Source organism: Prionailurus viverrinus, chromosome B3, assembly GCF_022837055.1.
Source record: "Prionailurus viverrinus isolate Anna chromosome B3, UM_Priviv_1.0, whole genome shotgun sequence".
Lineage (NCBI taxonomy): Eukaryota > Metazoa > Chordata > Mammalia > Carnivora > Felidae > Prionailurus > Prionailurus viverrinus.
The window spans coordinates 71,287,542-71,309,615 of NC_062566.1; positions in this window are offsets into that span (position 1 = coordinate 71,287,542).

Below are 22,074 nucleotides of genomic sequence, written 5' to 3' on the forward strand. Positions count from 1 at the left end.
TCATATTTCTGGTTTATTAGTGTGCCATGTATCCAAAAACTTGCTTTAGTATATATAAAAGCATCATGGAGAAAAATCCCTCCATTGGCACTGGGCAGATTCTGTGTTTCCTTTTTTGCCACATAATCCCTTGGCTGTTCCTTTGATCAGCAGTGCAAATCCTAATTAAGGTTTCATCTGATAATTTGATTTCATGATAAAGATCTATTCTCAGTCAGGAGCTTTGCCTCCTTAAATTCCCGAGGTTAATGAAAATCACTAATCCAATGGATAAACAGGCAATGGGAAAGTCAAATCATAACTTTCATGTTTTCAGAAATATTGTGATTTAAGGGGTTTTGGAGGCTCTTACGAGGAGGAAAGATTGAGATGCAAATTTCACTGAGAGGAAAGAGGAAACTTCCTAAGTGTGAAGGCAAATTATGTAAATGGCACGGCTGTTTTCAAAGTATAGTACTTTATAGTGCCACAAATCACACAGGTGTTGAGGTAGTTCCCCTGCTGATGACAGGAGAGGACAAGAAGGTGAAGTTGAACTTTGTTGAGTAAGAACAGTGCAATGCATTCTGAGAGGAAAAAACAGATTTTTGCTGCACATCTACTTGTCATGTGGCCTCTGAGTTTCTGGGCAAGCCCCTCAACTCCCAGTCTGATCAATGCCAAGTTCATCGAGAAAAGGTCACATTCTTTCATTAAGAAACCAACAACGATCAAACTTGGGAAGTAAATTGATGGATTTTTCTTTTCAGAATCCTATTAGTTCTGGGAAAATTCCAAAAGACTTTTACAACATTCCCCAAATGGCCAGAACTAATAGCAGAGTTCAACATATTAACATTCAGCAGAATGAATCCATATTTATTTCATGAAATTTAATTATATACCAGAAGAAAAAAAGAACCAACAGGGACATAGAGGAGATAATACCAAGGCACTAAGAAAATAGGAGAACAGTTTCACAGATCGCTGAGAGATAGAAAGAAAGAGAAAACAGAAGCTAAATTTAAATGTGCCTATGACCACTTAGTTTGAATACTGCCATGAAATTTTAGAAATCACCTGCTAAATTTAAGGAAAATCTGTTTTATTCATTTTTACTTCAGTTATTGGGACACTGAAAAACAGATTTGCCCTATCATCTAATTATTAAACTATCTGTGAAGAAGAATACCCATAGAGTACATAGGAACAAACATACCCTCAAAGTCAGATACAAAGTAAACTGAGTCTATGTGTGCATGCTTTTCCCTGGGAAGGTTACTGCTTGTAATTTATCTAATCCTCTCTTATAAGAATACACACAGAGAACTCGAAATCATTTACTGGAAATTTTTTTTGAGCAGAGGAGCTGGGAAATATGATACAAAATACAATTTCTATTTAGAGTTATAGGAAGATCAGTAATGATGTTAAAGTCGCTGCCTACCGCAAGCCCTCAGGTGAGCTTTGTGAAAGAAGTTCCTGGCTTGAGGATATTTTGAAGTGAATGCAAATCATCAGTCATTGAAAAACCTAATACTAAAGCGGTCTCTTGTCAAAATGTACAGCAAAGTTTCTCACTGCTTTCTTATTTAAAAACAGTTGCCAGAGGGGAGGAGCAAAATGGATGAAGGCGAGTGAGAGGTATAGGCTTCCAGTTATGGGATGGAGTCATGGGTAAAAAGTAAGCATAGGGAATATGGTCAATGGTATTGTAATGGCGTGGTCTGGGGAGTGCAACATCACCTACAGAATTGTCAAATTACTGTGTTATACCCCTGACATGAATTTAACACTCTAGGTCAACTGTACATCAATAATAAATAAACAAACAAATGAACGAATAAAAAATATATAAATGAAAACAGTGGCTCTTTCCTAGCAAAGTAGAGAAAGATATCAGGAACATGACATGACCCAGTAATGGAAGGGAATTTGTTCTCCTTTGTCACCATTCTACAAGCTTGAATGAAAAAATAGCTTTGACTATGACTTCAAACCTGAAAATAAGGTGTGTGTGTCTGTGTGTGTTTTGTGTTTGCAGGGGAGGAAAGGGTATATACATTTATACCTGTTTGAGTCAAGCGCGTAGAGTTCTGTCTTTGTGGGGGGAAAAGCCACAACAATTTTCATTCCTGTAACACACCCAGAGGTTTAACTCACTCTTTTTCAAAAAGGTTTTGTTTGTCTTTATCAGATGCAGTCCAGGGTCCATCTAAAACCTAAATGGCTTAAATCGTGTACAGTGGACCCTAAATAGAGTCCATCTAAATGCAAAGTAGTTACAGGAATACAACAATTGGCTTGTATAATAGATTCTTCATTTCAATCCAAAAGTAAACAACTTCTGTGTAAATAATGGCTCTGTGAGAACCAATCCCTACATCCCCCACTAAAAACAGCTTAAATTTTAGATGCAAGGATATTTTCAGATTAAAGAACTTTTATGAAGCCCAAATTACCAATAAAATGACCTGCATATGGGTATCCAACTAAAATGAAATAATAAACATTCACTGAGATTTTTCTTTGGACGAGGCATGCTGCTAGGAAGGGATAAGATACTGCAGTATGGCATCGGTGTTATCCGTCCTCTAATGATACAGATATCTGTTCTCAGGCAAACATTATTCCCAGTTACTATCATAACCATACAAATAAAAGGGAAAAAATCTGTATAGCGGACAGCACGCTCTAAGACAGACTAATAGAAGTACAAATACATATATACAAGGTACATAACTGGCAGGCAATGTGCTTTAATGGTTAAGGGCACAGACTTGAGCCAAACTGCCTGTGTGTGAATTACAGCTCTACAGTTTCGTAGCTATGGGATCTTGGGCAAGTTACTTAACCTTTGAAAATCTCAGTTTTCTCTTCTATAAATCAGACATAACAATAATACCTATGACATGAGAGTGATATAATGCATAAATGAATTAATCCATGTGAAGTGCCTGGAAAGTCTAAGTGCTCAACGAGTTTCTGCCAATACTATGGTTACAAAACTCACAAATACCATACACGTATATGCACGTATACTACACACAAAAGCATGTATGAGAATATACCTGTTTTCCAGGAGGTTAAATCTAGTCAGAAAAGAGATGTTGTAAAGATACAGGCATTAACACGGGGAAATCTGAATTTAAAAAATAGTATCCACTGTTAAACACGGGGGACAGAACTGTTGCATCTACTTCTGTACCTTCCCCAGATCCATTAAAATGAGTAAAAGTATTTCTAAAAACTTATTAACCAACAAGGACATAGAACAGAACAAGGAAGAAAGGAGCAAGGTCAAAGGAAGAGACAAGCTATCTGTGTAAGTGGGATGGGCGTCAAGGGTAGGCTGCTCTGAGTTGGACCACTTTGGCATGAAGAATATTTTGAGTTAAAAAGTAATCAAAACCCAGCAGATTCAGGAAATGTTCTTTACCCTCTTACCACCCCTGCCTTAAAAGAATTTAGACAGAGGATCTGTTCCAGGAAGAGAACCACCTCCATGGATAACCACATTATGATCTGAAGTAGGAATGGTAGACGAAGAGGAACCTAGCAAGGCCTATTTGATCAAAGTCCTTTATGTCCCATTGTTTCTAAGTGGCCCAGCAAAAGTTTATCATTTACTTTTTCTTTTGCCTATGAATTACATTTCTTCCCTTTGAAGTCTCAGATCCCTACCCCCTTCTCCTTTGTTCAGAATAACGTATATAACTCATTTTGTCCGTTTTTGGAATTTCCATGTCTGTGTAGATTCCCCATAGGTTTAAAATTAAATTTGATTTTCTTCTGTTCATCTGTCTCATGTCCATTTGATTCTTAGTCTGGCTGGAAGGACCTTGAAGGGGACAAGAAGCTCTTTCTCCCCAGTAGTGGAAACCAACAAGAGCAGGCCAGCTTATGCTAAAAAAATCTAGAACTGGTATGAGAAGTAAGGGAGAGGATTCATTTTCAGAAATACCAAATAAAAACCATGCTGTCTAGTTAAGAGTAGGTTTATAACCTATTGGAAATATGTACGAACCACTCCTCCCCACCCCCACCCCCCCACCATGGAGTCCCAAACCCTTAGACACTTCACTTCCTGGCTCTTCTTCCCCTTCCTCTCCATTTCTTGGGCTTATTTTCATGGGCTTTGCATTGAGCATACACCAAAGAACAAAGGGAGGAGGGACTGTAAGTGTGTCATCTCAGGGAATATACATTTTTTCCAATCAGACTACTTTTTGCCTTACATGGGCATAGGCCACCACTGGGTAAGGCTGTAACCTCTGTAGTACTCAGGCATTGAGGAACCAGGGGAGGGACTTGCACGCTAGGAAATAAATTGTCTGCTGTAACTGCCCCGCGTGTGCCTGTCCATCAGACACCAGCATTTGCAAGAACGTTGATTAAAGCCTCACTTCACTGTGCTCTGAGATTCCACATCCCTCCTTTGATTGGGTGGGTGGGCTGATTTCTCACAATTGGGAACACCAGGTAAGACAGAACTGGTTAAAACTGGGTAGTAAAAGCTTTAGGAGCTCCCCTTCCCCATTCCCCAATTCTTGAAAACAGGTGGCTAGTCCTTCCCTCATCTTGCCCCCAAGATTCACACAGACACACTGAAAAGGCAAAATGGAGCCAGAGAAGCCATGGACTTAACAGAAGCAAACATAGTGTAGAGCAGGTGAAATGAAAACTGATAGTGTGGCTTGATCAGTCTTTATTTTGAATCAATAACTTCCTTGCTCCCTACACTCAATCTTACCCTCAGCACCCACAGTCCTGCTCCTGTGCTTACAAGAAGTTGTAGGATTTCTCACGAGAAAATGGAATGCAAGATAATGCTGTTGAGAAGTCCTCCAAGGAAACTGACAGGTTCAGTTGATGGCAAGGGACACAGACAGAGCTTCTGTTAGCTTTTCAGTACCTTACTTCATGTATGAGTAGGGGCCAGGTTTCACAAGTCAGTTGAAGAAAACATCTACAACATATGGGACGACCATAATATAAAAACCTGCATAATTTAGAACTAATGCAAGGAGTAGAGAAAACTTTAGAGAAAGTATTAACATTCTCAGAACAATGAGAAAAGATATCTATGGAAAAGAAACAGTGGAAATGAGGTACCAGGAAGACAAAACAAAAAATCAAATGGGAAACAAGGCAATTATGAAGTCAGACTCTGAGGATGAGTAGTAAATATATTCAGCTGGTTCCTCCTCTTGGGATTAAAAAAAGTTCCTGTCTTTTATACAAGCAAAGGCACACCCTTTCCTTCTCCTTAACCCTAATGTACAGAGCCACAAAAGTGAGGATGCAGATATCTAATTCATGCCATCTGCCTTAATGTTTCTGGAGAGCCAAAACCACTCTTACATGTGCCTCCAAACGAAGGGCTTGGATACCAAGGCAGTGGTGGAAATACATCTTCAGTGGTGAGAACATTTAACGGAACTCCTTTCTTTGCGAAGACAGAAACCCAACTCCTTAAGCAAAGAGAGCAATGTTTTAGGGATTAAGCAAGGAGAGATTGCACGATACTAACCTGGCAGCTCCCATTAGCCCACGTGCATAGCTAGTCCTAGAAATGGGTAGCAGACGATTTTAGGTGGTTATTTCAAATGACAAAACACGAAGGTATAATTTTCTGTTTAAAACAAGACCATGGTCGGGGTGCCAGAGTGGCTCAGTCAGTTAAGCATCCGACTTGGGTTTGAGACCCGTGTGGGACTCTGTACTGACAGCTCAGAGCCTGGAGACTGCTTCAGATCCTGTGTCTTCCTCCCTCTCTGCCCTTCCCCTGTTCACACACACTCTCTCTCTCTCTCTCAAAAATAAAACACTAAAAAAATTTTAAAAAAGAAAAAAAATAACTAAAACTGCTATACTTGTTATTGCTTACTTTATACTTGGAGGAAACTTGATTTTTATCAATTAAAATAATTTTTTCATATAAACCTACGCAAGAAATATTGCAGGGACACCTGGATGGCTCAGTCAGTTGAATGTCTGACTCTTGATTTTGGCTCAGGTCATGATCCCAGGGCTATGGGATAGAGCCCCATGTTGGGCTCTGCACTGAATGTGGAGCCTGCTTGAGATTCTCTCTCCCCTTCTGTCCTTCTCACCTGCTCATGCTTTTGTCCTCTAAAATAAAAAATAAAGTATTTAAAAAAAAAGAAATATTGCCCTGAACAAGACTTTATTCAAGATTCCTGCAATAGGGGAAAGAGATTAGATTTACCTCCACCGTAACTTAAGGTGGGAGGAGCATGTCTGTGCTCTGGTGAGTTACTGAGAAAGTACTAGAGGGTATTAGCAAGGGAGATTGGTCAGTGTGTTTGCCGACTGGCATTTATCAAGTTAGTTTCTACCCTCCCACAGAGGCCAGGAGATTGGAGCCCTCTTTCCTGGTGATGACATATCAAAGGGATGGCTTCCAGGTCCTGGTGGAAGATATATCTGGATTGTAGAACGGGCAATAGGCTGGGACAAGATTTACATCTCAAAAAAGATCAGAAAATGACTTCACAACTGAAAGCTTTCTAAAAAAAATTCTCTCTAAAAAAAAAAAAAAAAAGGGGAGGCCAGGGACCTACATTTGGGAGGAACTAATCTGAAGTTTAGGTAAGCTAATGGGCATATGAAAACTGAGTAACTATTATAAATAAAGTGGAAAGAGCATGGCATTAGAGTAAAAAAGACAAAGCATTCAAATTCTGGATCTTCATGGCACCAGTGGTGGGGATTTCCCATTCAGTTGTAGTGAACACAAATGTGGTCAATTAAATGAGATAATATATGTGAGAGTGTTTAGCACAGATCCAGACAGACTGAGAATTCGGTACATGTGAGGCCTTGCTATTAGTGAGACTGGAATTTAGATCCAGCAAAGGCTTCTGGGATCTCCTGACATGATACACTGAGAACACAAGCTCACCTCTGAGATATTTCTGCCCAAGATTTATAACCTGAATCTAATCCCAAGAAAATACCAAACCCAAATGGAGGTACATTTTCCAAAATAACTGACCTGTACTCTTAAAAATTATACATGCCACTAAAGAAAGAATGAGAAGTCATTTCAGATTAAAGGAGCCTTAAGAGACAGGATAGCTTGGGGCGCCTGGGTGGCGCAGTCGGTTAAGCGTCCGACTTCAGCCAGGTCACGATCTCGCGGTCTGTGAGTTCGAGCCCCGCGTCGGGCTCTGGGCTGATGGCTCGGAGCCTGGAGCCTGTTTCTGATTCTGTGTCTCCCTCTCTCTCTGCCCCTCCCCCGTTCATGCTCTGTCTTTCTCTGTCCCAAAAATAAATAAAAATGTTGAAAAAAAAATTTAAAAAAAAAAAAAAAAAAAAGAGACAGGATAGCTAGCAAATGCAGCCTATGTTCTGGGATTTTCTTTTGCTCTAAAGGACATTATTGTGCAACTGGCAAAATCTGAAACAGATCTGTAGATTAGCTAGTACTATTTTACCAATGTTAATTTTCTCATTTGGATAAATTTTACAGTAATTATATAATAGAATGAGCTTGTTTTTAGGAAAAATATACGCTGAGTATTTAGGGATGAAAGGACATCATGTCTGCAACATACTCTCAGAAGGTTCTGAAAAAAATATGTATAAGTAGAGAGAGAGGGAATGGAAGGGAAATATATAGGGCAAAGGTGGTAAAATGTTCACATTTGGAGACTATAGATGAAGACTATAGAAAAATTCTTTATACTATTTGTGGTAGTAGAATAATGCCCCCTCCCCCCAAAAACGATATCCGTGGCTTAGTCCTAACCTATAAATATGTTAACCAACACGGCAAAAGGGACTTTGGAAAGGTGAATAAATTAAGGACCTTGAGATGGGAGGATTATCCTGAATTTTTCAAGCAGGGCCAACATAACCACAAACATCCTTGAAAATGACAGAGGAAGGCGGGAGAGTCAGAGAGAGATTTGAAGCCGCTACGTTGCTGGTTGTGAAGATGTAGGGGGGGAGCCAGGAGCCAAGCAATGCAGGTGAATTCCCAAAGCTGGAAAAGTCAAGGAAACTGATTCTCTTTCAGAGCCTCCAGAAGGAGCCTTGATTTTAGCCCAGTCAGATTGAATTTGTGGTTCTTTTTCACCACGGCAGTAGGAAACTACCATGCTATTCTTACAACTTTTCTCTAGGTCGAATTATTTCAACGTTTATTTATTTTTGGGACAGAGAGAGACAGAGCATGAACGGGGGAGGGGCAGAGAGAGAGGGAGACACAGAATCGGAAACAGGCTCCAGGCTCCGAGCCATCAGTCCAGAGCCTGACGCGGGGCTCCACGGACCGCGAGATCGTGACCTGGCTGAAGTCGGACGCTTAACCGACTGCGCCACCCAGGCGCCCCAGGTCGAATTATTTCAAAATCAGTTTTTAAAAAAGATCCTGGTAGTATTTCTTCAAAAGAGGGAGTAATCTCTTAGGAGGTGTAGTTTAAATGTTCAGGGGTGGGATCTTAGCAAAAATCCTGAAATAGCCATAAAAATCAAAAAGTAATTACACTAGACTCTCAGTAGGCTACTCAGGAAAAGTCTACATTGACGTGTGGCACTAAGCAGGTTCCATAACTATTTTTTAACTTATTTCAATAAAATCTAGTATGCCGAAGGTTATGGACCACAAATATTATCATTCTAATTGGCACAGCAAACGCATTTATAACTATCTCATTATACATTTTTTATGTCTTTCAAACAGAAGTCAATTGGCATGAAGTTCCATTTTGTTATTACCAAATTTCTACTCTCCGCTCCCAACTAAAACTCACACATTTTTTTTCCACAATCATTTAAAATCTGTACTCTTCAGAACCAATTAAAACAAAGAGTAATGTCTTACCCTCTATCTTCAACGAAACAGGGGAGAGGAGATAGTCGAAGCAGCACAAATACTAAAAAGATAAACGGACACGAGGGTAAAATAATTGTTGCGATGTGTGAACAATGTGCAGTGGCTCGAGGTTGAGAGTACATTCTTTCTATTAACTGGGCAGGGTTTCTTTAAAATGTTAGCCTTTCCCTAGGACTTGAAATAAATGAAAAGTGTGCCTTAGCATCTAATAAGATGGTAAATTCGTGATATTTATATTGCTCTGAAAAAAAAAACAACTAAAATAATGCAGTGTAGGAGGTAACGTTTGCTACTTCTAGGGTTTTTATAGGCATGCATCCAAAGACGAAAGCAAATACGGGGTGAGAATAATGCCAAATGAGACTTAAATGTTAGAAGTTAGGACTTAGAGGTCAAGGGGAATTTAAATCTTAGAGATTATTTCAGTTTCTGAAACTATCCCGAAGTATTGACTGCAGCAGACAATTTCACTTGCAGTCAAAGTCTAAATAGTTCATTGTCACTTTGCTGTTACTTCCCAAAGCCACAGCTAACTAACTATTAATTACAGAGGACTAGAATCAAAGTATTAATCGAATTGCTTTGTGCTTCTTGCCAGGCAAGAGAGACAGACTACTTCTTCCTTCAGGTACACTTGAATTCTATTGTGTTGAAACCTGGACAAGCTCTCAACATTGCCAGAGGCATCTGAAAATACCTTGGCCCTGAAGAGCAAATGTGAGCAGGAACATTTCAGCTTTCTATGGGGATCTTTGAGTCTTTGTTGGTTTAGGCTAGACCCTTGATATTATTTAACATGGTTTATTGTACATAATTAGATTCTAATTTCTGGAGAGAGAGACATTTATTTTCAGCACTGAATTGGTAATTCGAGCGAGGGTAGTTTTAAATCTAGCGTGAGTGTTATTCATGCTGTATACTAACATACTTTAGAGGTAATTGTTTCTGCTGCTTTTTAGGACACAGCTTGATGAATAAAATAAATTTGGAAAAGGAGAGACACAAAATGCAGAAATATAGACCATTAAAAAGCTTATAAACCCACAACAAATACTTTAATTACATTGGATGAATGTAAATCACGAATGCCGAGCAGCTGGATGCTATGAAAATGTAAATGCAAACTAATCAGTGGAAGTGGAATAAAGCTGGAAGCAGATAAATCAAAATATCCATTGGGGAAAGCAGAGGGGCCTGCCATCAGGCATTTTTATAGAACCACGGACTGGACATCCCAGCGCATACAGACACGCACATATAAGAGAATGGCAAGATGTGGGATTGGGCATCAACCTTAAAATGGCTCTGTGGATCCTTCTTTCCATAATGAGCTTCCTCAAAATGTGTGCCTGATTTAATTTTTATGAAGCCACTAAGACACCCCAGCTATTTTAATGATTTGGCTGGACCTGAAATTTAAAACCGGAGTTTTCCTGGTGGTACTCTGAATTGTCTGAAATGAACAAAGGAAAAAAGTGAGAGAGCTTCAAACTATTCCCTCTCTCATTAGCACACCCGCAATAATGCTAGTCATAAGGGTAATCTAAATAAATACGGGGGTTACCATAATTCTTGTTAGCCTCTCCTGTATAATTTTAACCATCAAAACTACTTTCAGTTTTTCAAAACCCAAATGAGACCTACTCCCTTTTCTCCAAAACCTTGCCTCTCCTTGGCTTTTTAAACTTAAGCCTTCACCTCTCTTGTCAGCACAAAAATGCATTTCCTCCACCTGTTTTCCTGGTGCAACCAAAGCAAACATGTCCTCCTGCTAGTCCCTCAGCCCTGGTCCAAATATATGAGTGAGAATAAAAACATATAGCAAAACCGGTTAGATTTCCTAGTTTAAAAAAAAATTCTCTGTGTAATTCTAGTGTGCACCAGAGTTGAGAAAACTGCTTTAGGTCTTGGGTATTATACCAATGTTGATTAAAGGATCTGTGCAGGGCATTCCGGAAAATAGAAACTTCACCTTTATTGTGATTTCCTATTCCCTGTGTTCCTTTCATAGGAGGTGAAAGAGCAGGCAAGTACTCCCATCGGCCTTTAAAGTGGGGTAAAGTTCGTGCTGGCGAAACATGATTTTCGAGAATTATCCTGGACTGTGACCCGTCAGACCAGTCGCTCTTCCTGACATGCTAGCAGGCTTCCTCCTCTGTGGGCTAGGATAAAAAGTAGAAGAAAGAAGAATTTTCTGGCCCACTATTGTGGAAAGCCAGGGCATCCATTTCGAAATGCAATTAAACAGTTGGCACACTTGAACATGTAGTAAGTATTTCTATCAAAGAGCATAGAAGAGTTGATAAAGCAGTGAAAAGAATCCACTGAGCCCAAGATAGGAGACTTAAAAGTCATAGTAAATTAATCTTGAAAGAAACTTTAACATATCTGTTTCAATGACTTCTCAATTTGATTTCCTGAGTTCTAGGAATTCTCAGAAATTTATTCCAAGGCCACTGTGGGAGGGACCACAGGGAAGGAGTGGTTGGGGTTCTAGGCTTCTAATACTGTGTTTCAATAGCGATGTTCAAACTTAAACTTTAACATCTATTTGAAACATCGAGGTATTTTTTTAAATTTGTAAGACCTTCACTGAAGAATGACCAGCTTAACTACCAAGAAATGAGAGAATGAATCACTACACAAGGAGCTGTAGAAGACCTTGAGGGACTTTGCAGAACACGCCAAACATTATTTAATATTAAAATATTGCAGTATTACTCTGCTTCGGTAAGGAGAGAACCACTTGTCCCCTAAAGTCAGGGAATAATCAAGAGGCAAGAGAGAAGGTGTCCTGATTTGCCAGGCCTCCATCATTTTCTGACTGAGGGATCGAGGGGAACATTTCCCTAGATTAAATCCTAAGAGGGTTTGATTTATAGCTCTGTTAATACCCAGAAACCTTAGAGAACAAAGCTTCCTCCGTCTAGAAACACTTTCTTCCTTTAGTTTATAGGAACTATACCACGAAGGCTTTTATCCCTCCTTGCTACATTAGGATGAGCCCTGGCACAGGTGTGAGATAGGAGTTTTCTAAGTGATGCTTGTGGAGCATAATCCATGCCAGGAACCAGCAACCTTTTTCTGTAAAAGTCCAGACAGGACGTACTTGAACTTTGCAAGATATATGGTCTCTATAGCAGGTAGTCAGTTCTACAGCGGCAGAGTGAAATCAGCCACACACAAACACAATAGGTAAGAGAACGGGCATGGCAGAATTTAGCCCATAGCCTATAGTTTGCTGACCTCTGCTATACACAAGAGGACTATCTTGTTCATTAAAGTTCTTCATTTTCTGTTCCAAAAATTACATAGCTGGCATCAAGACGCTATAGAGAGACATGCCTCAGAAATCCATAGATTTCTGACTGGTTTATCATTAGCAAAACTAGACATGCCAGGCACATGCTATTTATAGCATACCATAGATAAGGATTCTCCATTAGTAAATACAAACTAGGAAATGTGATTAGAATATTTGCACCAATATTCAACCATTTTACTTCTCCATTTTCTACCCCTCCCTCCTCTGCCATCTCCTACTTTTAATTTTCTTCCTCCCTATGTTGTCTCCAGGGTAAGGATGGATTATAGATCAGCTAGTAACCTTCCCACCCTGCTGTAATGTGAGCTCTGTGAGAGCACAGGCTTTTATTTACTCTTTTACGCATGTGGTATTAGCTTAGGCCTGTGGGCAGGAAAGGCAAACTCATACCTGGAATGCGTGTCAAATCAAGATGCACCACTGCCTTTTCCAGAGTGGCAGGGGTAGAATATAATCAACTTTCTAACAAGTGACTGGTTGGTTTCCTCCAGTAATGGTGCCATACTGGGAGTTCAAGGTCAGATTCTATGTTAGGACATTTGGCGGTTGCAAAAGCTAAACCATCCTTCGTGAGTGGGAGCCCATGCTTCTGGCCTGTAGAATATTTATCATGCATTCAGTTGGTCAGCACTGGAGTAGCTGATGGCAGAGGTGGGCTCACGTCAATTGGTCAAGCCATTCTTCTGACAAGTTGGCTGGTTCATGCCTCTTCCATGGTGGTATTAAATCCTACATGATAGAAGAGTGCTTCACTGTTGATAAACTCTGTCCGATCCAATGTTATGTTCTGCCCTTATTGGATCTAACAATATCAGGACTGAATCTCATTGTAGGCTTCCTTAGCTATTGTTGATACATGTTGCTTATATCCTATAATTTTTTCAGATTATAATCCCTTTCTTACCTGCCAGCCCAGTGGCTTCTCTGGCTACCTGTTAGGACTTAATCCTAGTTATTGGTTTTGTGGCAATGAGATGGGGTAGAGATAGATCCTGGGTTGGAGTATATGGGTGGTCATGTTTTCATTACAGAGGTCTCTACATCATTTTCAAGGTAGAGAAGAAGAATCCCGGCCTTTAAGGAGGAGGAATGGACCTCTTTGCAGCTTCAGAGGGTTGAATCTGACAATTCAAGGTATTTTATAGTAGTGATTGGATGGTCCCATCCCAAGTCTCATGGCTCCACTACTTCCCAACCGGTGTTTTGATGTCGGCAAAGCAAACTCTCCATGGCTGGGAATTCAATTTTCCCTGGAGCACCACTGTCTTTATAATTGATTCTAACCTGATCCAAAGATTATCTGCCCTGAAACTCTAAGAGATGAGTCCCTTTATTGGCTATCAAGGAGACCCTCTGATTTTCACACTTTGTGTGAGTGATTCATCACCCCCAGGTTTTTTCTCCAATGAATAAGTTGTACTGGCAATAGCCACACAATTCCATTTTCCTTGTTATGATTATTGACTCTCAATCTTTCAAATACCTGAGACATTATACCTTCTAGTGCATTCCCTCTCACAACTATGCAACTTGAATTTATCACCGGGGGAAGTTTTAGTAACTGAATCAGTCCAGCTTGTCAGAGATGATCAGACTGCCATTAACGATAAGACTTCTTGCCAGACTTGCCAGTTGACTGCTAGGTGATCCAGTTTCAAAGTTCTGTTTCCTTGGTCTATACCCTTGGAATCAACTATCTTCATATCTTCAGTCAGGTTTCCCAGAAAACAAATTGTGAGATGGAGAGTTACACACAGAAGTTTATTTGACTGTGCTTTTGGCAACCACCTGTGAGGGAAATCAGGATTGGGAGGGGTTGAACTGCAATGGAATTATAACAAATCCTCAACTTGTCCCATGGGGGGAACTCAGGCACTGGAATGGCTGTTCATAGTTGTCTCAGACTGCAGAAAGAGGACCACACCTTTGCCCCCTGCACCAACCAGTCGTCACTGGATGTGAATCGCCCCTGGAAAATTCCTGGTTGGAGGGAATTTCTGCTGTGAGCCACCAGCAGGCAACATCCTAGCAGAGAGAGAGAATGGGTTCCTTGATCCTGAATGATCTGAGTTGTAAGCCACAGCATCCAATTAAGACAGTGATAGTTGAAATGAAAAGGGGAAGATGTATTTTAGATTTATTTGGGAAGTAGAAGCAACAGAGCTTAGCTGTGGGGTTTGAGGCATCAGGGAAAAGGGGTATGGAATGGCACAAGACTTTAACTTGGGTGACCAGTAGGATAGAGACACCATTCATGAGAAAGCAAACACAGCAGGATTAGTCAGGTTTTCTGGGGAAAGAGAACGTTAAATTTTGTACATTCTTAGTCGTCTGTGGGCCATTTAATAGAGAGTACAAGACATTTAGAAATAGGGATCTGGCAATTATGAAACATGGTAGGGAATCTGAAATATTCCCTAGTATGAAATAGGGAATTGTAGCTATCAATTTAGAGAAAGTAGTTTGTAAATGATATGCATAAAATATATATAAGAGAGGAGTAGTAAAGGCCAAGGGTAGAACCTGAAACACTTAAAATACAGATGAAGTAAGACAGTAATATTGTTCTAACCAAGATCACTGACAACGTCCTATTGACAGATCTAATGAAAGTCTTAAAGTTCTTGGCTGGCCAAACTGGTTTAGTGCACTTGCTCTAATCCAGAGCTCCCTATAAGAGAGAACCAGGTGCTGCATATTGGAGTGTGAGGCCAGCAGATTCCTATTATAGACACATTGAAATTATACAAACTAGCTCTTTCTCTTCCTTTTTTCCTTCCTTTCATGGATAATTCATTGCTATGGGCATTAAGTGGGGCAAAGCATGTGGTTCTCCTTGCCTGGCATAGGGAGAACTTGGGATGGGCTAGAGCACAGTACTGGCATCTGATCAAGGTGAAGAGGATGTCGTCATAGGAATGCAGCACAAGATGGGGTGTCGGAGCCCACAAGGCAAGGCACCTGGGCAAGGATGGAGAGGTGATGACCTATCATGGGAAGTTAGAACCCAAACAGGATGAAGAGAGCTTGTAAGCATGGCAGTGGTTCCCACATGGAATATTACAGATGAAATAGGGTTCAGAGTGTACCCCCTACGTGGAATATGGTCTTAATAGTTATCAAATAGGGGCGCCTGGGTGGCTCAGTAAGCGTCCGACGTGAGTTTGAACTCTGCGCCGGGCTCTGGGCTGATGGCTCAGAGTCTGGAGCCTGCTTCCAAATCTGTGTCTCCCCCTCTCTCTGCCCCTCCCCCGTTCATGCTCTGTCTCTCTCTGTCTCAAAAATAAATAAACGTTAAAAAAATAAAAAAAAATAGTTATAAAATATACAAAGTGTGTATTTTCTTGCATTAACCATATTTCACTTTTATATCACATTGGATACCTCTGATCATTGTCATACTTGAAACATTTTGTTAGCTTGGCTTTTAGGACAACTTTCCTCCTTGATTCTTTTTTTATTTCCTTCCTATATCTGCATATATCAATTCTTTCTACCTATAAATAATTATTCATTCTCAACCTTCTTTTTGTCTCGTTTACCTACCCCTCCCTGAGTGGTCTTATTAACTACCAACTTTATGCCAATGATCTACAAGCCCTACATATATATGCCAGTTAACAGTACTTTGCACGAGTGGCAATTAGATCCATATAAACACCTACAGAATTTTTCTCTCCTGACTTCCAGACCTAGATATCTCAACTATTTTAAAAGCATCTTCTTGGGAGGATGCTTCCAAAATTCTCCAACTCATCACTGTCACCTCCAAAATGCTACTTCTTGATTTTTTTTTTCCTGTCGACTTTTCTTCTGTTAGATGGCAGCAATTCCTGTCCAACTTCCAAAGCCACAAGAATCATAACTATGCCCACTCCTTGCTACTCATATAAAATCACTCATCAAACCCTGTGGACTCTACTTTGTGTATCTCTCTTGAACCTCTCCCCATCTCTTGGTCTCCAATCTTGTTTCCTTCAAATCATTTTTTATACTGCTTCCAGTGATCTTTTGTACTGAAAATATAATCATACCATTCCCCTGCTTAAAATTCTTCAACAAGCTCCCATTACCTAAACAAAATATGCAAACTTTCTAACACTGCCTACACAATGCTTTATCATTTCATCCCTGCCGATCTTACACTCAGCTCCAATAACACTCTACATACTCGAATCTGAAAGTGATGACTTAAAACAGGTTTCTACTGAGGTATGTCTGAGTCCTGCTGGGAGTTTTTAAAGATAATTAATTGTCTTCATTTGTCTGCAAGAAAATTTGCCCTTGAAACATACGTGCAAAACACACAGACCATTTATATCCTACAGTCAATGAGTTTCCGAAATAATCAAAGTTGTATTCTAGGAACAAGAGATGAAACATAGCACAATGACTGCAAACCTACCAATCTCTTAGAATTTAATTTTGTGAACCTGACTCTAGATAAGAAAGCAAAAACCTTTCAAATCATTTTTATAAAAGAAAATAGACAGTTACTTACTTCTGTAGTAAAAAATAGACAGAGGGGAGGAGTAGAAAGACATGATTGAGGCCTCTCCCCAGTCCTCTTTATGTCCTAGATGAATTTTGAAACCCAAAATATCTTCTTCTGAATATTACTTCCACCACTGGGATGTGCTTGGACTCTTAAATTCATGAAATAGCATAAAGTAAAAAAATCAATGAGCCAGTCACATGTCCTGTAGGCAAGACAGGCAGACAGCATATTGGAAGTTTATAATCATTTTACATTATTAAAATTCCACTAAATTTTTTGACCATTAGAAGACATTACGGATATTTCAATAAAAGATGGATGAAAAAAATTTGTGTCTAGGTCTTTGAGTTTATTTCATGGACCCATACCTAATATTTCTCGATGGATTGCTGCCCAACCACTTGCACTTATCCAAATATAGTTAAGGCCACAGGGAATTAGAATTTGAGGATCCAAGCGTACTCCCCAGTTTCTGGACACATTTTTACAATCACTGAATCCATTTTTTTTAATAAAATTGTACTTATTTTCTTAATTGGCAGGATATTAACATGCTTTGAAATCTACTTGCTGCTTAGGACTGTAGGTTCATTTCAGTATGTCCTTTAGAGAACACAGGACATTGTCTTCAGCATAGATGTTCCGTAGATAATACTTGTGGATTTAAGTTTAATTGTATTTCACTTTGTTCTGCAGGAGAGGTTTGATATGTGGAGTTTTAGCTGTGTGATGCTCGTTCTTCTATCAGTGTCTTTCGATTATTCCTATCTCTGTGGATGCACAGAAAATATAACCGCCTATTCAGTTATCTTTACAATTTCTCTTTAAACTTAACATTAAAATTCACTGACTGTATTGCCAAAAGAATTTCTGTCCCTCAAGAAAAAGTATTTCTGCTGTATTGATAACTTGATAAAATGCATGAAATCAAAGAAATAGAACTGGGCAATGGGGCTTGACGAAGCCCACTCAAAGACAATTCTATTCAAACAGGCACCCAGATCACCTAAGCAAGGATACAGAAATGGTGCGTACACTTACATAACAAGACACAGATGATGATAATTGAGGACCAGTGGTTCAAGAGAATGTGCCTGACCATTCTGTGCCCACAGATACATCCAAGGTGCTGATTAGGCTTCACGAAAGACAGCCATTCTCCTTGTATCATTTTTTTTAACCTTAATTATGCTCCTTCAACTTGCATTTTCACTGTGTTTGACTAGACAATGACAATCTAAGCACATTTCCACAAAATGTGCAATTTCCATGGGAATTGAAAGTGCACTGTAAATTTAAAGTTCAGCTTCTTGCTGATCATTTGATACTTTATTTCCCCCATGGACTTCAAGTGCCCTGCTTGCTTATGGAGCTGGGAATGAGCACACTGAGACCAACATTCGCCTCTCAGCACACGAAAGTGTCCAGATAATACCGTTAAAACTTTTACACTTTTTTTTAAAATTTAAATGACCTCTATGAAAGTGAGTTTTTCTTAAGTTTTATGATCTGTACTTTGAAGTACTGTGTGTAATTATTATTTAAGAGTGAATGACAACATGACAGGATTTTGTTTTAATGTTTATTTTTGAGAGAGAGAGTGCTAGCAAGGGAGGGGCAGAGGGAGGGGGAAGGAGGAGCCGAAGTGGGTTCCCTGCTCACAGCAGTGAGCCCAAGTCCAACAAGGGGCTCAAACCCCACGAACCATGAGATCATGACCTAAGCCGAAGTCAGATGCTCAACCGACAGCCACCCAGGTAGCCCAACATGACACGATTTTCAAAAGAACATGGCCTAGTAATGATTCGTTCATTCATTCATTCATTCATTCATTCATTTATTTTAAAAATCCTATTTCAGGGGCGCCCGGGTGGCTCAGTAGGTTAAATGTCTGACTTCAGCTCAGGTCATGATATCACAGTTTGGGAGTTTGAGCCCAGTGTTGGGCTCTGTGCTGACAGCTCAGAGTCTGGAGCCTGCTTTGGAATCTGTGTCTCCCTCTCTCTGTCCCTCCCCCCATTCATGCTCTCTCTCTATCAAAAATAAAATAAACATTAAAAAATTTAATAAATCATATTTCAGAGAACTTCTATATACTGAATCTCTAGAATGACTAAGGAAAACTGAAATCTAAACGCTGCAGATTTTCTTGTAAATTATTTTGCCTATAGACACAGCCATTCTCCTCTAACAAGACATTAGCACCTTCTGGCCTCCCATCCTCTCCTTATTAGAACATATCTAGTTTAAGATAAGAAATACCTATTAACACCAGAAATGTAACTGGTGTTACAGAAAGTCAGAAATTGACTTTACCCTAAGAAAGTCAATTGAAGGTAGTAACTGTCCTTGCCTAGAACATGAAACCTGAAGTACAGTTACTTTAGACAGCAAATGTACTGAAACTTTCCACATAAGACAGGTTACTTCATCAAAGTGTCCAGAAGTCCTTGGTTGCATCTATGAGGAAACTCCTTAACATAGTTCTAAGAAGAGCATTCAGATATTGATTAAGTATTCACTAAGCATTTATTCTATACCAGGTTCCATTCATGCAAGTAGAGAAGACAGACATGGAATTCACACTTAATTGAGAGTGGTGACTTAGAGGAGAGAGATGATAAACATCTTGTGGGTGAAGACAGATTATGTAAAGCAAAATAAACAGGATGCTGTAGTAGAGAACATTTCAGTTTTCTATGGCTAAACAATCAACCAACCCTCACTTACTGGGTTGAAACAACAAAAATCATTTATTTTGCTGACTAATTAGAATTTGGTTCCAGGGCTTAGCTGGGATGGCTCATACCTGTTCCACATGATGTCAGCTAAGGTGACTTTACTAACATGGATGGCACTTTGCTAACAACTGTTGACTGCTTTTCTCCGTGTGGGTCTCCTCACAGCATTGCTTTGGCTTCCTCACAACATGGCATCTGGGATCAACGAGCATATGTTCCAAGAGACAGGAAGGGGAAGCTGCCAGTTTTTGATGGCCTCAGCATGAAACCTAGAAGAGCATCATTTGTGCTGTGTTCCTTTTGTTATATGGCCACTAGTCTGCTCAGACCCAAGGGTGAGGGTTTATGCCCACTTCTTCATGAGAGGAACGGAAAGTAATTCAATCTTTAATCTGCTTCAGAGAATAACTGGAGGGAATGGTCAGAAAAGAACTCTTTGAGCAGTTGACATTTAGGTTGAGACCTGATGGATTCAAAGGAGCCTGAGGATAAGGCTCATTTAACATCCATTCATCTTTGATTACTGTATACCCTCATTAATAAGGCGCTTTTAAAGACAACAGATACATAAGCATGAATAAGGTGTTGTATTTGCTTGGGAACATTCACATAACAGAGTAACATAATAATATTATATTTTAATATTTATAATAACAGAGTAAAATTTGTAAAAGAATAATGGGAAGGCAATGTGGTAAGCGCTCCAAAGCATGAGTAGATAGGTATTGTGGGATTACACAGAAAGAAAGTGTGAAACATGCTTGGAGAATTCAGAGAGGTCTTTTTAGGGCAGGCAAAAATCTGAGCTGAGGCTTGGAAGGCAAATCTATCAGATGGATAGAAAGAGAGACAGTGAGGGATGTCGGAATTACAGGCAAGGAACAAGTCCTGGCAGAAGATGAGGAGCTATACGGGGAAAACAACAAGTGCAAGGAGATTAAAATGGCTTAGAGGCTCAATTGTGAAGAGCAGCTGAAGCCAAGGCTACAAACGGAAGGTGTGGCTAGACCACGAAGGACCTTCAACATGCGACGACGACGTACCTGCTGAAGAGAGGAGTTTATCTTGCAGATTAATGAAAAGCCACATGCCCTTCTGGTTCCAGTTATGTCGCTACCATCAGCATAACTAATAGAATTAGATCTAAGTATAGTAAATGTCTGAGTTTCCTTTTTACATACTGAGTACTCAGTTGAGACCAGGGCTCCTGGGACCCAAACGATGGAGTTAAAATTCTGGTACCTCGGCTAAACTACTTAATCTCTCTCTGCATCTTAATTTCCTTCTCTGTAAGGCAGGAATAATAGTCCCTCTTCTCATTGATTGGTTGTGAGAATTTAAGGAAATCATCTTATGTGAAGCATTTAGGTAGAAGAGCACTTGGCATGTGGGAAATATTCAGTGCTTTTGTTTTCATTGTGCAGTCCTACTTCTCCTTTGTGAGACAGTCATGCCTACCTCCTGAGCCCTCCTCCGAGTTAAGGCAAAGATGGTTACAGTACCCACACCGCCAGAATAGTCACCTCATGCTCCCAGAATTAAAAGTTGCCGTTATAAAGAGTCAATTATAAATCCAAATCAGGACATTTATCTATCTCTGCCACATTCAACGTAAACTAAGATATTGTTTTGCCCTTTACAGAACCTTCTGGGATGAATCATCTTCTTCCAAGCACTCCATTTAAGCACAGCTGGTAAGACAGAGTGATAGTCAAAACAAGTTTTGGTTTTTCTTTCTCTCACCCTCCCCTCTGCACACGTCTCCCTGAACTCGGCTCACATCCCACCCTTCCCTTCCTTCCTCCTCTGTCCCCTCCCCAGACTCCTTCATTTCCTCTCCTTTTCTTACATCCAGTTAAAGAAAATGTATTAATCTTCAAGGTTTTTTTAAAAAAAAAATGCCCACTGGACTTGCAGTGAGTTTCTTCTAATTGACGGCAGCTATTTTAATTTGATACTCAACTGCTCTCAGTTGCCAAGTGGTGCTTTGCATAAAAAGAAATCGCTTATGAAAGAAAGTTGCCAACTTTAAGAGGACAACATGGCATTAAACAACCCATTGCAAGCAAACGCTGATCACTAGGCTGAACCAGTGGCTAGGCTCACCGGTCACTGTTAGCGACCAGAAACGGCTATAAAACAAACTGTGGTGTTTCCTTTCTAACACCCGCTAATACCCTCTTGTGCTCAAGTGGGTGACACGTGCCAGAGGTGATGGGGCACGCCAGGCAACTGGAGGAGAGCTTGTCTCCTGAGGGCAATGACTCTGTGTTGTTTCCCTCGGTGTTGGCACGATTGGGTGCACGCGCGCAGTTTCTCCTCTCCCAGAGCCAGAGGTCCCCTGACCCTTGTGGCAATGGATTAGAATGGTTAACTGGTAGGGGCTGCTTTACAGAGGGATCAGCCTAAAGGCCAGCAGGAGACAGACAGTGTGGGGAGGGGGGAAGAAGGCATCAAGAGCCAGTGGTACTCGTATGGAGATTCAAAACCAATTTCCGCCTCACTTTTTGAAATTAGAGCTCTATATGCTGTTATTATTGTTATTTAACATTTATTGAATACCAACTGTGAAGGAGGCTCTGAATGGAATTTTAAGAAGCTACAATCTCTACCCGGTGGGCCGGCAATTGAAAGAAGACAAACAACACAGTAAGCAGTGGGAGGG